This window comes from Lepisosteus oculatus, chromosome 6 (genome assembly GCF_040954835.1).
Source record: "Lepisosteus oculatus isolate fLepOcu1 chromosome 6, fLepOcu1.hap2, whole genome shotgun sequence".
Taxonomy (NCBI): domain Eukaryota; kingdom Metazoa; phylum Chordata; class Actinopteri; order Semionotiformes; family Lepisosteidae; genus Lepisosteus; species Lepisosteus oculatus.
Genome location: NC_090701.1, coordinates 49,560,741 through 49,576,959, shown reverse-complemented (window position 1 = coordinate 49,576,959; position 16,219 = coordinate 49,560,741).

The following is a 16,219-nucleotide window of genomic DNA, read 5'->3' as shown; positions in this document are numbered from 1 at the left end:
GTCTTTTAATTGCTTTATTGTCACAATATTTATTTGGAATCTACATAAAACTCTAGATTTGTCTTACAGTATATACTCTTCCAGTCTGACATCACCCATCTGTTGCTTGAAATGTTATTGATTCCTTCACACATTATCTCACATTTATCTGTTGAACATTAAAGTTTGATCATCAGGTATTTGTCCACTCCTAACTTTGTCTTAGCCCTTTGAATTATCTGGCTATTCTACAAGTTTACTCATACTGTATATTGATCATTGATATAGATTGATCAGAGCAGTCTTAAAACCATACTTATTACCTCATTTAAGTCTAAGGTATCTCTCATTTGTTTCCTGCATTTTAACAATTTTTGTTTTTCATCCACGTGAAAATTTTGGATTCCTGGGGCTCTAATTTATCAAAGGCTTTCTTAATTCCAAAGTACATTAGGTCACTTACCCAGGCTTAAGTATTGCCCTAGTCACTTGTTCAGAGAAATCTAGCAGCTTAGTCAGGCATGGTATAATCATTTTAAATCCATGATGAACACCTCCTACCATGCAGTTTCCATAAACTGTACATGCTCTTCTTATTTAGCTTTTATACCTTTTTCCATAACTTAATATTGTGATTGTTGTAAGACCAAATAACTAATCTGTATTGTTATATTGTTATATTTAGTACATTTTTCATATACTAAATTTGCAAGGTTTCAAATTTCATTCTCTCAATGGGACCCAGGCAATAACTATTAATGTAGGGCTAGCATTGACAGATTTAGTTACTATGAAGACATGATAAGATTCCTGCATCTTCCATGCTCAAAAACTCCATACTTCCATACTCAACAAGTCCTCAACAGCACAACAGGCAGGAGAAATTTCACCACCTAAGATATCAACTGCCACCAACTAGATGGAGAAAGAAAACTCAAGGAACATGGATATGGGAAATCAGAAAAAGAGCATTTACCTACCTTCATGATGTACCTGTTGGAATTAGCACTTTAATGCTAATGATAATGTTGCTTTATTAGCCCTATACAATTTCTTGCATTAGGAATTCATCTTTTCACATACCCCAGCTTGCTCTCCATGAGACACAGACAGGGAGAGAAGCTTGGGGTCAGAGCACAGGGTCAGCAATTGTACAGCACCCCTGGAGCAGTTGGGGTTAAGGGCCTTGCTCAGGGGCCCAACAGAGTAGGATTCCTCTGCCAGCTGTGGGATTTGAACCAGCAACCTTCCAGTCACAGATACAGATCCTTCACCACAGAGCCACCGCTCCGCCCTGTTATGATTCTTCAACTCAAATTAACAAGGCACCAGTGTACATATGTGTTTTCCACTTACGCCCTTACTCTAGATTTAGACTATGAAACAAAGAAGATGTCTATGCTAAACATGATCCACTTCTTTGAAGAATCTCAAAGACTGATTCTACTTGGAGAATTCAATGCAAAGGTTAAGAGATTCAAGGCTCTGGAATAAAACATGGAAATGTCTACTCTTATAACATTTTTCTTTCCACAAATATTTATTGTCTTTTGGTTGGAGGAAAATAATATTTTTTCTGTTTTAATTTCTTAGTTTCCTTTTCCTAATTTTATTTCTTCCATCCACCTAAAAAAAATAGCTGGAATTGTAAAGTTTTGACAAATTACTTCTTCTGCTATTACTACTTCTGCTACTTCTGGGCAGTAGCTACTGGGTTTGACTGTTATAGTGCTTGAAAATAGAGCTTTCGTAATGGAGAACCGGGAGAGATAGATTGGATATCAAGGGTTGAGGATGATGCGAGCTCAGGAGGCGGATAGATTCCTAATACCGAGCGATGATTCGGAGTGAACGGAGGGTTTAGTGAAGGGGTGTGGAATGGAAATTGGATAATGAGGGTTAATTGATGCCAGCTACACTCGTAACACCAAGGCCCTGTGAGCTGTCTTTCACAGAAGGCTGAAAGTGACAAAGAAATCACCTCATATCTGCAAGTGCAGACTTCAGCCACCTGGTGAAGGGGATGTTCAAAACTACATCAAAATAGAGGTCAAAACTTAAACCAAAATGATGCAGTCAGATTCCCACTCCATGGACAACATGGAGTGAACAATTTAAGGGACTGTAGTTCCATCATCAATGCAGTGAGCAGAAGATTTGATGTATCAAGCAGGTGGACAGATACAGTATGTCTATCAGTGTGCTCTCCCAAGCAGGCACTTGGGAGATATAAAGCTGTTATATCTCTCAAGCCACTTGGCTTGGGTTGGTCATGTTATCCAGATGCCAAAATCTCCCAAAGAAGGTGATCATCAGAGGAGACCAGAGGAATTGTTTCAAAGATGAAGGAACGCAACAATAATATCAATGTACCTATTTCTAAATACACCTGTACATTTGTTTACAATAACACTGACAAGTTAATAAAGCATTCTTTTGAACATTTTATGAGTAGATGTTTATCAATTTTAATTGATCAAATATGGAACAAATTAAGAAAAAAGAAAAAGGAACAAAGACAAAGGAAATGGTTGTTTCTTTTTACTGAGGAGATCCTTATCTACAGTGGAATAAAATATGTGCAAAATTTATATTATGTATAAGTATATAGTAAAATAGTTGTGCAAATACCATAAACTAAATTAAGTGAGTAAAATGACAATAAGGCTAGCACATACTGTACAGTAGCTGGGAATGCAAATAACATCTGTAAAATGAAATAGTAAGATCTAATCAAGAATGTAAATATTGTATTTGTGCAGTAATATTAACATCCTATTAGAATATATTCAGTGCTTCTGGTTAATAAGTGAAATTAGGAAATTACATGACCAGTTCAAAAGTTAAAAACCTTTTACAACATATAAGGTAAAACTTTGAGAAAGACATTGCTAAGAGCTGAGAGATAACAGATGCAGACTAAACAGGTATAGAACTTTTGCATGTACAGAAAAAGCAGTAAAAGACTGAACAGTTCTTACTACTGCCAGTTGCTAATTTTATAACATTTTACTACCGAGCAAGGAGAATGAACAGGCATAAGAAGTTCAAGACAGGCAGTACAGTATGTCTGACAGAAGAGGGGGAGCTGAGAGAGAGCAAGAGGGCATTTACAGTAGGGTGAGATAAGAGACTAATATCAGGAGACAGAGGTTGGCAAGAAGAAGCATTTTGAATTGAATGTGTGGTATGAGTATTATAGGGAGTCAGCAGAGGGCAGGAAGTAGTGTGAAAAAAAGTGCAAAAGATAAGGTGAGTTGAGCTGGAGTGTGTATATTGTACTGGCAGGGAGGTCAGCCGAGAAGCAGTTTAGTTTTGGCTGGAGCTGGTAGGCTGGTAAGGGAGGAGCAGATTGAAGGAGTGGCAAGACTGTGCCATAGAAGAAAAGTCCTGGCATAGGAGTGCAAGGGTTCAGGAGCGACACAGATTCTTGGTTGAAAAGAAGGGGGCGAGGTTGGTGGTAGAGTGAAGAGGAAAAGAGAGGGAGAAAAGGAAGTGTGGAAGGATGATCAGTATTTGACAGGCTTAAGATAACAAGCGTATATCCTGGAGAAAATGTCTACAAAGCTGGGTGAAATATAGGAGGAGGTGTGAGCATCCGAGAATGATTTTCACCAATTTATAATTCTTCCTTAAGCTGTGTTTGTGCTGCCACCATGAGGAAGCATCAACAGGAGTAATACCTGGTTATAAAAAGTCTTATGCATCTGTACACAGTAGCTCTGACTAACCATGCCCTCATAATGGTAGTTCTAGTGAATTATTTCTTATTGCAAAGGCCCTGGCCTCCATTTAGTGTATCTTTTCAGCATTTCGCTGATCTTGATTTACTTGTTGAGCAAAGAACAAAAAATCAAAGTCATGAATACACCTTAGACATAAACAATATTCCATATTCTATTTGAGTGTTTAACCTCAATTAAACAACTTTTCCAGAACTGGGACATTTTAATAAAGCAATTTTATTCAGTTGTATCGTCTACGGAAAATGTTTTTGTCTATAGTATAAAGGCGTATTTTTTTCGTTTACCTTGTTTTCTTTTGTAGTAATCGCTGTTTACCACTAGGCTACACACTTTCTCCAGTTAAATTACAAAAGGAAGCATACATTGCAGAGGTGCATATGATATGAAACAACTACAAGTTGAAAATGTTATCTAAGTGAGTCCCACGTATGGAACGAATATTTATCAGGTATCCAGTCTGAGTCAACTGACTCAGTCACATGTGCTTATCTGATTATTACCAATTTTTTCTGAGTATCGTCTTTTCCAGATGATTTTTTATGCATTTAACATCATCATCAACGTCATCGTAATATCTGCAGCAGAAGGAAGTTTTTTTAAATTTACTCATGCAACATACTGTATTATACTGCTTTTGTAGTCCCACAAATTGTATTTTCTAGCAGAGATGTAGAAATGGAATTGGTGTGGAGTGGTTTATATTGAGTTGGCAGTAAAGAAAAAAAAATCCCCGGACAGACCCTCCATTGATCTAGTACTGTACGAGCACATTACAGATAAAACATTTATCGTGTCTTAAAATATGACATTTTATTTGTGCCGAGAAGCAGGATGCATAATTAAACCATCATTTTAAACGATGCTCATTTTTGTTAAAAGCCAGAAGCACGCGACTTTTTCAACCTCAGATGGACTGACGTGGTAATATAAATGGGATAGCTCAGTTTGTGAAGCCGTTGGGCCGAGAGCTGGCTGACCTGTATGAGCTAGGATAAGGAATTGGGTGTGCGAGCCGGTCCTAAACTAGCCGACGGTAACCTTCTCCAGCTTGTTCACAATTGACCATCTGCAGCAAAAGGGTTGCATCGGTTTCCTCTCAGCACCGTGTGACACAGCGACTCAAGTCGCTTGCAGTTTTGCGGTGCTGTGAGATATGCGCCTCTCCTCCAATTGGAGGTATCAGTCTGTGGTGCCTCTGTCTAATGGCTTGAAGGTACAGTAGGTGGGTCGGTGCCTACACTTCCTCATGTATACAGCACGGAACCGAGACATGAAAAACTTTTGGGTACAGTACTGTATATATAAAAACGATTCCACGTGAATTGTTTTATATAAAGAAGATGTATGTATATAGACATTTATTTACAAAGCTTTGATGCCTTGATGTACAAAATGTAGTTATTTTATATACAGTACACGTTTTATACAGTATACTGTATATTTTAAAATACATCACTTATACAGTACATTTATCAGCTAGAAAATACATTCTCAATAATTGAACATAAAGTTGTTTCAACTAGTTAGAACAATATTGATCACAGTACCGAGTCTGCAGCTCTATCCAGTTGTATTAAATTTCATTATCATTTAGTTACGCATTCGACGCGGTATATGGTCTCAGACTCAGCTGGTGAAGGTTTTGTAACACGTGGTTAATCAATGTGGAACTCCGTCACGTGATTGGCAAGTGGTAAGCACGATCAATACTCTAGCACTATAACATATCAACGAAGAGAAATCTAGAGAATGGTAGCTCTTTTCCTGTCAGCTACTAGAAACACATCAAAATAAAATAGTTGTTTAAGGTGCTGAACACCTATCTGAACAGCTGAACAACTATCATTATCACCTGATTAAAGCCCTGTTGTTCTTCTCACTGGGGAACAGTGGACATCTGAAAACAGGGTTCTAGAGAAGATGAAAAATGGTTAATGATGATTGATGATTAGCTGAAATACATTTGTGATCAGTAACTCAGGAAGGGTGAATGGTTCCTACAGAACTATAGAACATCTTTTTACTTTCTTGTGAACTCCACCACAGTATTTCATATTCAGTTGATTTAGAAATGCTGTAAAGTTGTATCTGTCATTCCTAATACTGTGTACTGTATGTGTTCATAGAGCACTGTCATGGGGATTATGATGCAGAACAGTGGGGTGTTCACCTTGCATGAAGCAAAATGTAATTCCATTTAATAACATTACCCCAGACCTGGAGTGCAGAAACTTTATTGTACTGTATGCTAGTGGTCATAATGTAAGTTGGTCAGTGCTGTAATTACTTTCAGTAAGACTTTCAGTCCTGCTGTTAAGGCATTCTCCCTCATTCAGTGTGCACCCAACTTTGAGAAACAGTTCTTTCCAACACTTTACCCCAAAGCTCTCAGTTTCCCCATACTGACAGAAGTGTCAGTCCCTGTAGGCCGCTTGTTAGTTAATACCACTTTGTCAAACTAAAGTAACAATTTATACCAACACTGCGTTTACAGTATTTCCCCCAAAAACATATACTGTAAACTGCAACTCACCCGCCCTACAACTCCACGCAGATAAAGAAGATGAAAAAACATACACAGCCGTACTAACACCATTATCCGAGATAGACACTGTCCTGGATTCGAAATTTACAGAAAACAATCTACAATATAAGTTGAAGTATTTGGACATTTCACTTCTATGCCACAGCAATTAACTGAAAACATTTGTTTTTGGTGGGAAAAAAAAGCTTATTTTCCTGAGGGAAAGGTTTCCCTATCATATTGCTTTTCACCCTCTTCTCTCTTGAATGTTTTAGGTCAATTATGGTCCTGCCTGACTGCCTGCCCTGAATTCTGTGGCCTGGGATGCCTTGCTAGAGTGTTTACCAGACATTAGCAGACTGTTTCATGTCTGAGTGCATTTCTAGAATACACCATTTAATGCACCAGCCAGGAGGTTAAGAAAATGTCCAAATGAAAATTTCTGAATAGAAAACACAAACACTTTCCAAGGATCCAGGAGTTTATTTGATTAATAATCACAGACAATTTTCTGAAGTGTCTGAATAAAATATTGATTAAGCAAAAAACCAAAAACATGCTTAATTGTTCTAAGATACGGAAAGCATTTGCTGACTGTTATCAAGATAAGAACAGAATGGTTATATTTTTGTAGAGGATATTCTGGAACTTTTTATTGAAAGCTATAAATTCATTCATCATCACCTGTGAGCCCTGACCACCTTCCAGAATGTTAATAAAAAGAAACAGTCTTTAATGTATTCAGTTCTGTGGGTCTATCTTATTATATGTTCAGTATGATAGACCCATGAGATTTAATCAATAAAATATATGATATATGATTATATGATGACTGTAGAATTAATTATAGAATAAATATATAATGAATGTAGAACTCATCAAGTATTATTTTAAATTTGCATTTACTGTACTTTGCATTTTGGGTTGTGAACTACAGTATATTTTACTGTATATAGGCACAGAATACAAAAAGTTTTAACATTTTCATTTTGTAAAATGCCGTACTGCAATTTAACATAAGTGGTAAGTTCACCCAGTTAAGTTCTAGTGGGAGCCACTACAAGGGAATTTCCTTGAGGGGGCAAGAACAATTCCATGGGAAACAGGGAATTGTTCCTTGGGGAACATCCTGGTGCTTTGTGTGAGAATGTGGCCTTCATTTTAAAAATCCGATCACGGGACGTCTTAAACAGCACACAGATTCATGTCAGGTAACCATGAACTGCGGGCTGTAAGTGACCTTGTTACATTGTTGCTACAGTACATGTGATGGTAGAGTGAGATGGTGTTTTCGCCTGCTAACCAGTAATAGAAGTGACAGCCCACAGACAGAGAGCAAATTTGGCAAGAGACCTGATGTGTGTTTTACAATGGAGGTGTTTGTGCTGCATTGTAAGCTTGAATGATACTGTAGGTCTCTTTTCACTGCTATACACATAGAGAGAGGAGAGGGGCAGAGAGAGGGGTGGGTGATCAGGGGTAAGGGAAAAGCAGCTAATATGCTGTAGTATGACTTGTTTTTCTTTTCCAAATAAGACCAAACCATGCAATTAATAGAACTCTATATTTATTGAAATGGTATGCATTTTCTGTTAAACTAAATAGACAAAAAATAGAAATGCATTTACTTAAAATGTAAATTGCCGAGAGAATTCTTACTGTAGAAGAAATCCCACACACATTCCTGGTGCTAACAGTCCTTTCATTTCTGTGTACTGTATCAATACTAAAGGAAGTAAAGGATAGCATGTTTTATCAGTGACTGTTCAAAGTACTCATTATACAAACAAAGCCTGAAAATATCCAGCTAACAGTAATGCTTTCTGAACATAACCCAAAAACATTTTTGGCAGAAAATGTCATTCTAAAGCCAAAAGGTGTCAGTAAGGCACCACTCAAGAACAACCCCAATTATTCTTTTTGATTAACATCTACATTTTATGTGGCAGGGTCTGTTACCACTTCAGAGCTATAATTTTATATTCTTGAATTGACTTATATTCATTGTCTACGCTAATTATGCAGATTATGAGCTGGACCTTTGAATTGCTTTTTCCTTTAAAGTACACTCATCTCTTTTCTCACGCTAATTTCTCTCCTAAGTTGAAACTCTGTGGTTTTGAATTCTTGTTTACCACTGCTTGGGTCACATTATGTCTGTAGAAAGAGCATACTGTAGTTTGTCAGGTTGACCCAAGGAAGGACTATCGTAACCTTTTTACAGTATTTCTTTTATCTTCACAGTATTCCCCTAGGATTTTTAAAAAAGTTGTAGATCTGCACAAACAGTATGTAAAACCAAAGAAGTAGCCTGTTAGCCCCCATTTTGTGGTGGTCCAAAGGAGTTGGTGAAATCAAGGAGTTTAGTCTTTAAAATGCACTTTTATATCTTCCACTGATGAAAGGTAATAATAATACTTCCTTAAACTTATATACTGTAGCACTTTTCTGGACACTCCACTCAAAGCACTTTACAGGGGACTCGCCTCCACCACCTACAGTATGTGCAGCCCCCACCTGGATGATGCAACGGCAGCCATAGTGCGCCAGTAGAGAAGAACAGAGTGATGGAGCCAGTTCAGAGATGGGGATTATTAGGAGGCTATGATTGGTAAAGACCAATGGGAAATTTGGTGTAACACCCCCACTCTTTTTAAGAAATGCACTGGAGTTTTTAATGACCACAGAGAGTGGGGACCTCAATTTTACATCTCATCTGAAGAACAGCACCTTTTTATAGTATATTGTCCCCGTCACTATACTGGGGCATTAAGACCCAAGCAGACCACAGGATGAGTGCCCTTTACTGGCCCCACTAATACCTCTTCCAGCAGCAACCTCAGTTTTTCCCAGGAGGTCTCCAATCCAGGTACTGACCAAACTCACACCTACTTACTGTAGCTTCAGTAGGTTGTCAGTTTGAGTTGCAGGGTAATATGGCTGATGGTAATAAGTTGTGTTGTAGTTTGCATTTAATTTAGTGATGCTATTAAAATAATTGCTCTTAGACAGCATCATTTTCATATAGAGGGAATATGGGAGAGCATTCTATCACTGGCATGCATCCTACAGTACACTACTTTACACAGCTGATCAGGTGGAGATGCATGAAATTACTTTACCAGTTGAATTAAGGTGGAATTCTAGATTGGAGTTCAGACATGACACCATGGTTGATAAGCAACAGAAAGAAGCAATTTATTTTAGAATGTCTGAGTGACACTTCCCTGGTTAATTGTGTCTGCTCTAACTACATTATTAAGGGGCTGGTGTAAATGTCTGACACTGAATAATTTCCAAGAGGTTGTCTTCTGGCACAGTGGCCCATGACCAGCTTCATGTTCAAGAACACATTCATAAATGATTCATACATATTAACCCTTACATACTATGTACTGTATAATGCTTGTTCAGTAATCACAGATGAGTTATAATTTATATATGATGTAAATACAAAATTACATTAGTGAAAATCCATCGTATATACACAGTAACAATTAAATAGCAAGTACTGTTTACAATATAACGCCATTGTATATATAAGTGTCTAAGTGTCAAATATTCATAACTTTTGTGTGAAACAGTAAAGTAAGGTGATAGTTAAAACACCCAAAAGAGGAACTCTGGTGTTTCACAGAGTTCAATCAAAGTTCAGTGAAACAATCTTGAAGCCAAACCACGCATATGACCTAGATTCCTGTAATGGGGGTAACTCAAATAAAAAAAATAGCTTTGCTCATACAGTATGTACAGTAGGATAAAAGATGTTTCCCATAACCTCGTAACAAAGGGCAAAATCTCAATTGAATTCAACAGGAATTTTAAGCAAGCAGTCATTAAAAAAGGACTTCAATACAAAAATTTCAATTTCAATACAAAGAGCAAACTCATATTTTTTTTCAAGATTCTTGTTATACCATTTCTCCAATGTCACCCCTAAATTATGTATAAAATACATCATACTTCTGTGGTATTTAAACTACAAATTTTGAAGGCCTAAAGACAATTAACACAGCTAAATGAAGTGACGTAATGTAAAATACACCAAACAATTTTGTCTTCTCAGAAATCATATGTGCAATACAAACTTCTGAAATGTAGTTTTTCTACAGTTTTCCTACAGTAATAATAATAATGATAATAATAATAATAATAATAATAATAATAATAATAATAATAATAATAATAATAATAATTGCTTACACTTATATAGCAATTCTTACTCAAAGCGCTTTACGGGTAATGGGGACTCCCCTCCACCACCACCAATGTGCAGCCCCACCTGGATGATGCGACGGCAGCCATAGTGCGCCAGAACGCTCACCACACATCAGCTATCAGTGGGGAGGAGAGCAGAGTAATATAGCCAATTCATAGATGGGGATTATTGGGAGGCCATGATTGGTAAGGGCCAATGGGAAATTTTGCCAGGACGCCGGGGTTACACCCCTACTCTTTTCGAGAAACACACTGGGATTTTTAATGACCACAGAGAGTCAGGACCTCGGTTTTATGTCTCATCCGAAGGATGGCGCCCGTTTACAGTTTAGTGTCCCCGTCACTATCCTGGGGCATTAGGACCCACATGGACCGCAGGGTGAGTGCCCTGCAGCTTAGCGTCAGTGGGTTACCAGTTGTGAGTTGCAGGGTGATATGGCTGCTGGCCATAAAGTACAGTATATACAGTATATGTAATGCACCAACTTTGGCTTTTCTCAGTAGTTAGTGATTAAATATTGCTAACGTAATCTTGAGTTCATGTTACGGTGTGACAAACGTACATATATTAATATAATAACCATTTCATGACCATCATGGTTTTGTTTTGTTTCTGTCTGCTTTTTTTCCTATGATCAAGGTCACCAAGCCTTCCTAGTGCAGGAGACAGTCCACAAAGATTGATGACATACTACTTGCCTAGACACCCGTCAATCACCACATGGTCAGTGGTGCCATATTAATGTATGTGGGGTGTACTCAAAATACCAGACTGAACTGTAACAGTGGTACATAGCAGTGGTACATAGAGGAAGCCCAACATAGAAATGAAGTCACTGAACCGTGACACCTGGTTAACTGCAGTCAGTTAGTTCCTTAATTAGCCCTCACTAGTTATGTCTGCATACCCCTTGTGATCATCCCAACAGTTCTGCTGATGAGCAGTGAGCCGAGCTAGGATTGATGGGTCAACTGGCTACATCACCTTTCAAACTGTCAGTCAGTGCCACTTGCTGTGGATAAACCAACTTACAGGAGCCCTGGACCACCTGGAGACAATTAACAATCACACCCGCTTCAGGTGATACATGATATAAAAACTCTGAACTGGAAGAGCTCAGGAAGCTCAGATGTCTCTGAGTTTATGGAAGTGTTATATTCCCTTTGTTTCTCTGCCATGTTTTGTAGGAATCCTGACCTCTGCTTTATTACTACCTTGCTCCTGCGCGGATCATATGCTGGCTTGTTATTGCTACAGTGATTATCTCAGCTTGGACCCTGGCTTGTTTTGACCTCATCTCCCAGATACTCCCTTTGTGCTGCGCTACTGTGTCTTTCTGGATCTGATCCTTGCTTTAATAACACTGACCACTCTTGAGATATCTCCTCTGTGCTTTAGCTTTGTGATTCACTGTCTTTGACCCAGCCACCATGTACTTGGACTGCTTACATCCTTGTTTCCCAGCTTGCAACAGCACCACACTGCCTGCATGTTTAGTCCCTTTCATGTCCCCTGTGTAAGTGCTGTCTATGCAGTCCCCCTGTTCATGTCCTGCCTGCAGCTTTTCCTGTCTCATCTGCTTCTTGCCCAGCACATGGGTTCACTTTACACCCCCAAAATCCACTGTTATTTCCAGCACATTAGCAGATTATTATGTGGTGGGGACCTTGTTGGCATATTACATATTTTTATCAAATTTAATTTGTTTTTGTATGTGTCCCTACTTTTTTAAATTATGTTTTGTGGTGTAGAGAGTGATAACTGATTGTAGTTGTTAGAAGATGAAAAAAACTATAATTATGAAGTCATGGTGGTCACCCTGCTGTATACATTATCTGTGGCATTTACATTTTTGACACTGGAATGATATTGTTTTCATTATTTATAAAAGGTATGTAGTGTCTTAAGAAGTTATGTCTAGGAAATACCAGTAGTAAATCTAATTTTAGCATCATGTTTGCAGCATTGTAGTTTAAGGAGAGTATTCACAAATCTAAAACAATAAGTAAAAAAGCAGTTAAAAAAACAGAGGTGTCAAACATTGCATTCTACAACATGGCCGTAATCTCTGGGAAGATACAGCCTTTTATGCATTTGCTGCAGTAGGATTATACTGACCAGATTTTGTTGGCTTGGATGTGAATAAGATTAGGGTCAAAGTACTTTAAAGGTTAATCAAACTAGCTGCGTCTTTGACATATGTTATTATACGCGTCTGACGCCTGTCTGGCTCTTCTGTTTTATGCCCATTGTAGTCAACACTTCAGTCCACGATGGCAGTGTGCACAGAACACCAAAGTGTGAAGCTGTCCAGCCTGTTCATTTTAATTCGCTTCACCTCTATTTTAGTGCGGCCCAACTGCCTCTAGTTTCCCCGAACAGTCATTCTAAACCCTACGGCTGAATCGGATGAGCAGTTCCCAATGTCAGTGATGGGATCAACCCATTTCACACCAAGGATCCTGCTTGTTTTCAGTGAAATGTTTATTTTCAAGAATCATTTAAAAAATGACTGACTTAAATGACTTAAAACTCATTGTTCAAGTGGTGAAGCACAAAGAGCTCTGTGACCCCTGCAGTTGGTATCTGTGTAATTGTTCAAACAAAACATTTTATATGAATATATAGAAGAAAATAATATCAAATGTAAGATACAGTAATGGAACAAAATTCTGAAGGATTTCATTTTTTATAGGGGATTAACAAAGGAACTGGGTTTGTTTCTTACAAAGAGTGTTCTGTATTTATCTGCAAAGTACAAAGTGCTGAAGCAAAATGAAAATATAATTGTTCAAATTATATATAAGATATAGAATAGTTTCTATATAATTACATTGGATTTAGATTTTCTGTCACAGCAAAATGTACTGTAGGAGGTTGCCTTGTGTCTTCTTCTCCCTTATTTACTATTGTGAGAATATGGGCTATTACAAGACCATTTTAAGAAAACATTTTATTATATTTTAAGTGAAAGAATTGTGGCGAATATAAATTCCATTATTTGTTAAGTGATATTTTATAATTATCCAATAGCAGATTAATTAAATGTACAGTTATTCTTTGCATCAAAGTTGGCACAGTGTGACTGATGTCCTGTGGTTTAATTTTGTTGTTGTAATTCAGCCTTTGGATTTGTCAAGACAAGAAGGATTGTTTAAGTTGCCTTCATAATGTAGTTCCCTGATTAATTGGCCATTTTGGTCACCATGTTATAAATAAATGTATTGCTGCTCAGAATTCAGTCCAGAAAAGAGTACAGAGCAGCAGAATGCATTCCTAGGCTACTTTCACAGGTTAAAATAAGATTGGACATTTTTAGGCTTGAGCGAAGACTACAAGAAAACAAAGGATACAAGTGGAAACTATATGTACATTCATTTAAAAACAAGGAACAGGAAACAGCCATGTTTTTAGCCTTGTTGTTGATCCCTGTTTCCTTCAAGAAACAACAGAAATGATAACGTTGTATCAGTAAGTTACAAGCTACTTAATGGGCAATTTGGGTAGAATGGCCTCTCGGTTGTAATTGTTCTTAGAGTATGTTCTTTGTAGATAAGGTACTGTAGTCAGTGATGATTCTTTACATGGACCTACATTGAACTACAGGCTTGCAAATTTCATTGGGTTAACATTTATTTTTCTTTACAAATCTGAAAGTTAGATGCCATGGCATTCTGTATGGTACAGTATGAACTTAGGATAATTCTTTTCTCATTTCATTATTATTTATTTGGAAGGTAGACATCCAAACAGTATCTTATCCAGGGAAGTTTACACAGCTGAAGATAATAAAGTGCAATAATGCAACGGTATAATTCAAGTACTCATAAACTACATTGCTATTTCTGTTTCAAAAGTAAATAGAATATATCAATGTGACAGTAACAAGAAATTACATCACATAATTACATTGCATAAAAAAGCAATCAATTAGAGCTGAAAAAAGAAAGTGCAAGCACAGGTAAGTGCAGCATGTAGACACATTAAGTTTAATGTTTGTGCTTTTATAAAACGAATCTTCTGAAAAAATGCACAGTACATTCAAAAAATACCCTCTATCTTTTTCTCTTATTACACACGTGTAGCAAGACAAAATCACAATGTAAACTGGAGTTAAAGGGTGAATGCTTTCCATTTAAGTTATTATGAGAATATACTGTAGCTTCTCCGTTGATAGGTGGCAAAGACTTTCACAACACTGAAAAATGTTTATCTGTACCTTATATTGTCAATCTTCTTGAGACAAAATGATTTTATACTCATAACAGAGCAACTATTTCTCAAAGCAGGTTGTGTAGGTTTGCGCTGCGGGTGTACAGCTTAGACACTAGTCTGAGAGAAAAAAAAACCCACAGGCTTTCGCGAGCACTAGTTGGACTCAGGAAGATCCACTCCGGCTGCAGTCGATCAGGGCTTTATTGAAGTGCTCAGAACACAGTTCCAATAGTTTAATTGGTTAGTGCCAATTATAGAAAAAGTTAGAAATTCCTATAGGGCTGTAAGGAGAAATGGTTTGGCTCTCAAGTAGGTCAAAAAGCAAAACTGGGTTAGTTTTCCCTTGTGGTTCATGGTTAAAAAGGAAAAAAAACAAATATCACTTTCTCATACAGGTTAGATTGAAAAAGGAGACATGCAGCTCTCTCCTCATTTAATATTAGATTTACAAGGGAATCTGGTGAGGCTTTTACTCTAAGGTTGGCCCAGTTCCCCAGATCTTTTTCAGTTTGGACCAAATAGGATGTAGGTACCCAGTGACATGGGTTTCATAGGTGTGGTATCTAGAACTTCACAATTCTAGTTTAAGGGCACCTGCACAACACCCCATGGTGACCATTTTATTTTTCCAATATAAATCTATTTGGAACTATTAAGGGGATTTGACTGTTTTCAGATTATCTATCTTGTATGCATACAGTAGTTTGAGATACACACTCGACCCCTAAAAGAAGAACAAAAGCTTTCACGTAATGATTGTTTTGTTCCCTCTAACAATCATGAAAACTATTCAGCTGTAATTGATTGAAAGGAAAAAAGCAGCCTCTATCTCATCAATCCGTTATCCAAAATCCATTTATTCTGGAGAGGGTGGAAGCTGACCAGAGCCCATCATGCTGAAAGCATAAAGCAAAAGACATGAATGAAAGACCATAACTGCCATCTCTGTGAAAGGAGAATCATCCCAACACAGGGCCAAACAGAAAAGCTCAATTGTGACAAACAGCCAGTCAGACTTATCCAGTCTTTATGAGGTGAGACAAAATTCAGGGACAACCCAAAAAGAACACACAAATTCTACAACTAAACTCAGAAACTGTAAGACAACAGTGTTAACTATCACACCGCTGTGCTGTCTAATACTGTTTGAAAAAGAACTTTAGAAAGCTAGTTGCTTGCAAAAGTCTAAATTGGACTGTACCCACTTCTTTTCTTTTCATGCTTTGTTGGCAATGCTGTGGTGTTTCAAAAGGGCTAGAAGAGTCGAATACATCTTAAGGAATAACAATTTATTTCAGTCTGAACTGTAAAAATTGCCAATTGTCAAGTTCAATGTAAATTGCCAAGCTTATTATTAGTATAAGTGTTATGATTATTATATAGAACCTTTGTAAATAAAATATATGTAGCAGAGCTACAGTAGATCGCAGAAATGCTCACTTGAAGCCCCAGACAGGGTTAGGGTTAGCATTCACACACTAATTAGATAATAGTTAATTGTCAATGGTCTCGATTGTTTCCCACTCATACTTTTTG